At 31.8% G+C, this 7,828-nt stretch overlaps 1 long non-coding RNA gene across 1 annotated transcript; it reads right to left on the reverse strand.

Annotated features, from left to right (window-relative positions):
* Nucleotides 1-762: 762 nt before the first annotated feature.
* LOC145305317 (uncharacterized) lies at nt 763-4,346 on the reverse strand. Its single transcript, XR_013874574.1, has 3 exons — nt 4,241-4,346; nt 1,340-1,412; nt 763-1,110 (listed from the first exon to the last, which is right to left on the reverse strand). It is a non-coding gene; the product is annotated as an uncharacterized LOC145305317 (long non-coding RNA).
* Between the last annotated feature and the right edge of the window lie 3,482 nt (nt 4,347-7,828).

Below are 7,828 nucleotides of genomic sequence, written 5' to 3' on the forward strand. Positions count from 1 at the left end.
ATATTTGAGGAAAGCTAATTCATACTACAAAATCACTAAATTAATTTTTTTTAGATTTACTCAGTCTTTATTCCTGGTTCATCCATAAACAATATTAAATATTTAATACTATTTTTTGCAATATTATTTTTTTTGTATTTAGTATCATTTTTATGAAAGTAGTCGAATATAAGAAGAAATTAAGACACTTTTTTACTTACGTTTATTTTTTTTTATCTAAACATTTTTTTTATTGGCGACAATGTCTGTTGAGACATAAAATTTATTCAAATACTTTTTATTGTTTTATGTCGTTAAACGTAGATTTGTTGCAGTTTTTCGTCATTTGTATTCTAAAAAGACTAAAAGCTACTGTTTTAGTACAACTTATTACAAAAATTATTAGTTTTAAAAACCCTATGGAGAAAATACACTTTTCAGATAAAAGGCAATCAAAATCCTTATTTATATTATAAAAGGTTACAACTGCACTTATATTCCAAAAATTTTATTGGTTTTAGTGAAAATTGACTGCACTTAGTGCTTAGGATGCTTCATAAAATAAAATTTTTTCTTGAATTGGGGGAAAATTCAAAATCGACGTTTTAATTTAAAATTATTTTGGGGGCTTGATATTGATTTTAAATATAATTTTCTCACTTCAGGGAAAATAAAATAAAAAAAATATTATTACAAATCAGCCCAATAACACAATTTCAGGTGAACAGTGATACGTTTTTTTGTGGAAAAAAGCCTACAATAGGACATTATCCTCTTAGAATTTTGAAAATTTTGGCAACCCTCCACCACCCCCCTGCCTCTGTGAGAGAACGCATTAAAAAAAATTTAGGTAAGGTTAGGTTATAGGCTAGGGGGCTGAGTGCCTGTGGCTAGGCAGGCAAGGGAATCGAGCGCTACAGTGGAGGGGGGGTTATACTGTCAATACGAAAGATGCAATTTCATTTATTAGTTCGCCCAAACATAAACAATCATGCAGTAAAGGAATACTATTTAGGTGATAATAAAAGTAATCTCACTGAAATACGGATTATCTAACTCAGCTGGTATACGAACAACAAAATAACGTCCATTTGTTCCATACAGGCCAGGATTTAGAGGCAACTCACATAACTAAATGAAATAATATAATAGTATATGTAAATTCTAAGTAAAAATTTCAAAGCTGAAAAAAGCTGAAGGCTTCAAATTTGGGATATTAGGTCTACTTAAGGCAGCCTTTCAGCAGTAAGAGCGGTGTATTTCTTGCAGGGTTCCTTTAAAGTTGAATGAGAAAATTCATCCAATAATGAATGGTTTGGAACTACAGATAATAATGACAGATACTTGCAACAAAGTTTACCTGACCATCAGGAAGAAAATATGAGCATAGGGAATTGGGTGTATAATTCAGTAGATTTTGCAAGTCATAATCACTAAATCAAAATAGGATCATTATTTTATCATGATTGTGCATGTGCAATCAATAATTTATATTGTACAAATGAGCTAGGAAAATACTTGTTAATACAGAAAAATCACGCATCAAAAGAAAAGGCCTATTATCCTAAATTGTTAAAAATACATTAACAATTGATATTTTGTTTTAAAAAGTTACCTTTTTTTATAAATATAAAGAAAATTATATTTTTTTCTTATCATCCTAGGTGAAGCCATGGCTGCTAACACAAAAATGTTAAAACCGTATTTTTGGTCTCATTTGAACAATTTCCAGAGTTGACATGAGTTTTATACCTTAAACTTTTCCTTTAAACTTGCTTGACAATCGAAAACCTTGTAATCAGCACATTTATTAATGTGTAGAAGTACAGCTCTACACAAGTAATTTTTACCTGGAGGTCGATTGTGGAAAAACCCTGGCCTAATATAAATTTTTTTTTCATAAATGGAATAGTCTATATTTCAGCCCTTTTTGTACACTGTATTACACTTACATTTGAGACAAAATTATCTGGAATATTATAGAACTCAAATTATGGTATCAATTCTAGATTGGAGACGTTATTCTAACTAGTTCTATAACTGATTAATCTGTTTCCAAAAATCTAGCTTTCTTTCTTTGCACTTGTTTTTTTTGTCAAAATGATAAAATGATTTAACAAATAGTTGTTTATACCTTCCTAAACGAAGATCCAATGAATGTGATGAATATAAGCATCCATGATTTGCTTCACAGCTCTAATAGTAACAGTTTAATATATAGTAAATATTACAAATTTTGTCATCCTTATTGAATAAAATTTAACGGAGTGGATACAAAACCGCGACAGTTACAAAACCGCCCCATAACAAAACCGCGACAGTTACAAAACCGCCCCATAACAAAACCGCGACAGTTACAAAACCGCGACAATAACAAAAATATAACTATGTAGAATTTTTTTAGAATTCAACATTCAAAAAGTCTTAATGCTAGAAGGTCATGGCCGCAAAGCTCGGCCCCCTGGCCTGCCTAGCCGCGGGCGCTCGGCCCCCTTGCCTATAACCTAACCTAACCTTACCTAAATATTGTAAAAAAATATTAAAAATTTTTAAAAAATCTACCAACCACTTTTTGTAAAATCCACGAAATTCTAAACTATAAATAAGTTAATGTACATTAAATTTTTAACATTTTTTTACAATATTTAGGTAAGGTTAGGTTAGGTTATAGGCAAGGGGGCCGAGCGCCTGCGGCTAGGCAGGCCAGGGGTCCGAGCTTTGCGGCCATGACCTTCTAGCATTAAGAATTTTTGAATGTTGGTCTTTTGTTATTGTCGCGGTTTTGTTATGGGGCGGTTTTGTAACTGTCGCGGTTTTGTATCCACTCCAATTTAACAATGTATTATTTTTTTAGTAGCGAAGCTACTTTATAATTCAAAATGTCAAAAAGGGGGAAACATCATTTTCTCAGCTCCTATAAAAGATAGAAGGCTTAAACTTCTTGTAAACATTCAATCAATATGGAGCTTAATTAAGTATAAAACATCCTTAGCAGTCGGAATGCTTTTAAGCCGCTTATATTTTTCACAACTGATTTTCTCAATGAATTTTTTTTTTGTAGCGAAGCTACTCTAAAATACGAAATATCCGTCTGTCAGTCCGTCTGTTAGAGACAAAACGAGGGGGGGGGGGGGGGGGAACGTGATTTTCTCAGCTCCTGTAAAAGATAGAAAGTTGAAAATTCTTGTAGCTATTCACATAAATATGGAGCATAATTAAGTATAACACATCCGTAGCGGTCAGACTGCTCTTTCTTTTCTTTCTTGTGATAACAGATAATCAGCTCTATAACTCACTTTGTCCGTTTGTCTATTTAACAATAGATTTTGTGCTTCGCTACTTATGGATGTTGTGAACCTTGTTTTTTTTATTTAACAGTATAGTGTCAAAATTCAGTATTTATAAGTGGATTTGTAATTTAAAACATTTAGAATGACTATTAGTCTTTATTAAACTTAAATAAGGGGGAGGGGGGTTGTACACATTCACGGTAACAGTGCGCTCTGAGACCCATATACAAGATAGAGCTCTGAATTATAATACTATGGGTCAGTCTAGAAATATTTTGCAAAACTTTTAATTTGGTGGATTGGTGGCTGTTTTGGCGGTTTGTTTTGGTTAATAATGAGAAAATATACCAACAGTAACAAAAAACTGTTGAACTGCAAACTACCAGCCGATGGCTGTGGCTATTAATAAATATTACAACAATTTTGCAGCTCAACAGTTTTTCGTTACTGTTGATATATTTTCTCATAATTAACTAAAACACACCCTATGGTTTAAACAAAATTAATTTTAAAGTAGCTTCGCTTCTGTAAAGTTGTTTTCATGCATAATGTATTTTTTGTGTCCCATTTATGTGGGTTTAACAGGAAGGGATAGGTCATCTGCCAAGAGGTAATAAAGGAAGATTTAGCCAACCTCCCTAAATATCCTATTACCTCATATATTTAAGACTATTTGTTAAAACATTTTATCATTTTGACAAAAAAACAAGTACAAAGAAGTGCAAAGAAAAAAGCTAGATTTTTGGAAACAGATTAATCAGTAATAGAACTAGTTAGAATAACGTCTCCAATCTAGAATTGATACCATAATTTGAGTTCTATAATATTCCAGATAATTTTGTCTCAAATGTAAGTGTAATACAGTGTACAAAAAGGGCTGAAATAGGTTGACCCTGCTCAATAGGAGGGCATTAAACACCCTTGATTTTCAGAAGGATAGATACATCCCCCCTTGTGTCACCAATGCTTACCATGATCCGTACATATTTCCATTGATTGGAAGGCATGGAATTGGCAAATCTACTAGTCCAATTTTTTTCTGCCTAATGCTGATCTGAGCTCCATTGGGAATAGGTTCCTAAAAAAAACAATTAAGTTAATTGATTCTTTTTCATTATTATGACCATCCCTTTTTCTTTTCATAATCAATATCATAAATTAAAGTTTGAAATTTGTAATTTGATGATAAAAATATACCAATAAATATTATTTTATATACTAATAATCAAAATTTAACATGATTTTGTACAAACTTATGCCTTTTTGAAATTAAAAAAGTTTACTGGCCTTTCTTCTACAGACATACATTAAACGTCTAAAAACTATTTTGTAAAACTTTAAGCAAAAAATGATAATCTAATAAAAAATGGTTAAAATGCTAAGTTTCATATAGACAGACATACATACTTTTTTTCTACTGAATAAGATAGACATCCAATAACTGCATAGGATAACTGGTATTAGATTTTATTTTTTTAACAAAAAGAATTTGAGGCCAATAAAAATGGCTAAGATAAGCAAAATTTCATATAGAAAGACACACAAATAAATTTCATAGTGACACACAAATGGACAAATTTTTTTAAAATTTTTAGAGGTCCTTGTGGCAACACAAATGATGAAAAGACATAAAAAAACAATAATAATTCAAGAAAATTATAGACTATAAACCAAAAGTATCAATTTTTTTTTTGATCCAAGGAAAGAGGTTGTTTTTTTATGAAAACTTTTTTGAAATCAATTTACCCCACTTATAGTTATCAGAATTTAATCATTAATGCCTTATTTTATTTGTTTTTATAGACAATTAATAGAACAACTAAAAATATTTCAGTTTTTATTAAAAAAAATAAAGTAAAATCAAAAATTCAAAAAAATGTTTTTAGCAAATTTTCTTATGCTCAAATCTTCTACCCTTTGCAAGAATGGCTGCAAAATGCTTAAGTTGATATATAGACCTAAAAACCATTACAGATACCATTAGGGACATGTCCTAGAAGAAATGAAAGTTTGAAGACCATATCTCAACCAGGGAAGGAGTACTGGCCCCCCAAAGTTGACTACTGAAAACCCAATTTTTAGGGGGGGGGGGGAGGTTGATACATTGGGTTGAGTTAACCCCACCACTAATAATATTTTTTCTGGGTCCACCAAAAAAAGCTTAAATATATAATAAGATTAAAATTATATCTCTGCAGTTACTTGTTTGAGGACAAAAATACCTTTAGAAGTGGTTTTGGACATCTAAAACTGATTCTATGGGCAGTAAAGTGACAAAAAAATGTCACTAGAGAACTCATTTTTGAAATTTTTTTTGGTTCTCGTCTTTGAGGGGAGGGGGGCACTTCTTCCTCCCTGGTTGAGATATGGCCTTCAAACTTTATTATGTTCTAGTACATGTTCCCAATAGTATCTGTATACATTTTTTGCTCTATATCTTAACTTTGAAGGGTTTTGCAGCCGTTCTTTCAAAGGGTAGAAGATTAGAGCATAAGAAAAATGCGCTAAAAACATTTTTAGATGTTGACACCTATGTTTTTTTTATTTTATTTTACTGTACTTTAAAAAAACACTGAAATATTATTTTGTTGATCTATGAATTGTCATAAAAACGAATAAAATAAGCCATCAATCATTTAATTCTGATAATTATAAGTGGAGTAAAATTGCTTTCAAGAAAAGTTCTCATAAAAAACTGTTTTTATAAACTTACCAGAGATTAAATGATAATTCAAAGTTGAGAAATTCGCCAGCTTTGATATATACAGGGTAGGGGGTAAAGGCAAGACTTTTAATCTCCAAGACAGGATAAGAACCTTGAATAACAATGTTAATAAATATAAAATAATATGAAACGGTCAAAAAGATGTCTTTGAACAAAAATATGATGTGTTTTATGCTACTTAGAACCAAAAATCTAAAATTTAATTGGTACCATCCCAAAGTGTTATAACAAACAACTAATGAGAAAAGGCATAAATAAATGTTTGTTATTGTTTCAAGCAGCGTTTCAAAGCCGGAGCCGGGAGCAGCAACATTTTTGGTGGAGCCGGAGCCGTATTTTTCGTTAAAAACGGCTCCGGCTCCAGATTAGCTAAAAATGATTTTTTAAAGTAATATTATAATTTGGCAACGGTCTATTTCCATATAATAAACTGAAAAACTATTGTTACTTAACAAATAGACACACATCCTTCTACTTTTATACAGCTTTAATTAAATAAAAGCAAAATATTTTATATTATTTATTTATTTTATCAAATTCAATAATGAACAAAAATTAATATATTAATTTTAAGGTAGGAGCATCATGACGCATCAACATAACAATTTTGTGGCATATTCGCTCAAAATAAAACTACAACTTTGTATTTCGGATTTATTAAATTATATTATACTAGCGGCTACGCCCCCTAGAAGCCTCTAGGGGCACTTAATGTAGTAGGGGGACAATATTTCAATTTGAGTTTAAAAAAGAAAAGTAAAAAATAATAGTAATAGTTTGTGGAGGGTAATTTTTTTGGGGGGAGGGTGGTGTGATACCCTCCCCCAAAATAGTTAAAAACCTTTCCTGCACCTATAATAAGCTTCACTGTTAAGGAGAACCTTAACCTTAAGGAGTTTAGCGGTAAGCGTAATCCTTCGCTACAGACAAAAAAGCTTACTACTTTATATAATAGGATTATACTAGCGACTTTGCCCCCAGGAGGCCTTTAGGGGCGCATGAGGAGAGGGGAGTTTAATCCCAAAACCCATTTTCAAATTAAGATTTTAAAAACCTTCTTTATAAACCTTCCCGGGACCTATGAGAAGCTATCCTGTTAAGGAAAACCTGATCCATTCAGCGGTTAGCGAGATCCTTCGCCACAAACAAACACACAGACAGACATCATTCTACTTTGCATTGTAGATATTATATGCGGTACTCACATGCTGTTTGGTTTGGTAACTGAATTTAACTGATTGATTTAAACGCAGACGACAGAAAGAAAAAAAAATAAACGAAAATATATTTCCAGCTTCAGAAAAACCAACCTTTGAGTCGATATGTTTAGGGGGAGGGGGAACAAATATTTTTAGTTATTTATTGCATCGTATTATAAACAGCTTTCCGAGGATATAGAAATGTACAGAATGGCTGGGAACCGGTTCTAATCCAACGGATATTAATTGGTTTCAAAGCCATACTGGAAAATTACTTTACCATCACATGTTCCATATTCTAGCTCTGTCACTCCTATCGGAGGAATATTATCAGCAGACACAGCCACAAGGGAAGCTGCTATCAACCAAAGCTGCTCCATTATGAGACGTTTTCTCAAGGGAATTAAAGGGATTAGACAATGGCCGATAAATTCAAGTACATCCGCAATGATGATACACAAAATTACCCATGGTGTAGATTACAATTAGTGGTTAAAACGTTTGGACTCCCAAACTTAATTAATTAACCAATCAAAGTTCAATAAATTTCCTCACTGTTGTTAAGCCAATGAAGAAGAATACTGTAATATAAACTTTGAGGACTAGTGTAATAAACAACCTTATGTCTCGTCCCT

Source organism: Acartia tonsa, chromosome 14, assembly GCF_053477335.1.
Source record: "Acartia tonsa isolate MP-2025a chromosome 14, ASM5347733v1, whole genome shotgun sequence".
Classification (NCBI taxonomy): Eukaryota; Metazoa; Arthropoda; class Copepoda; order Calanoida; family Acartiidae; genus Acartia; species Acartia tonsa.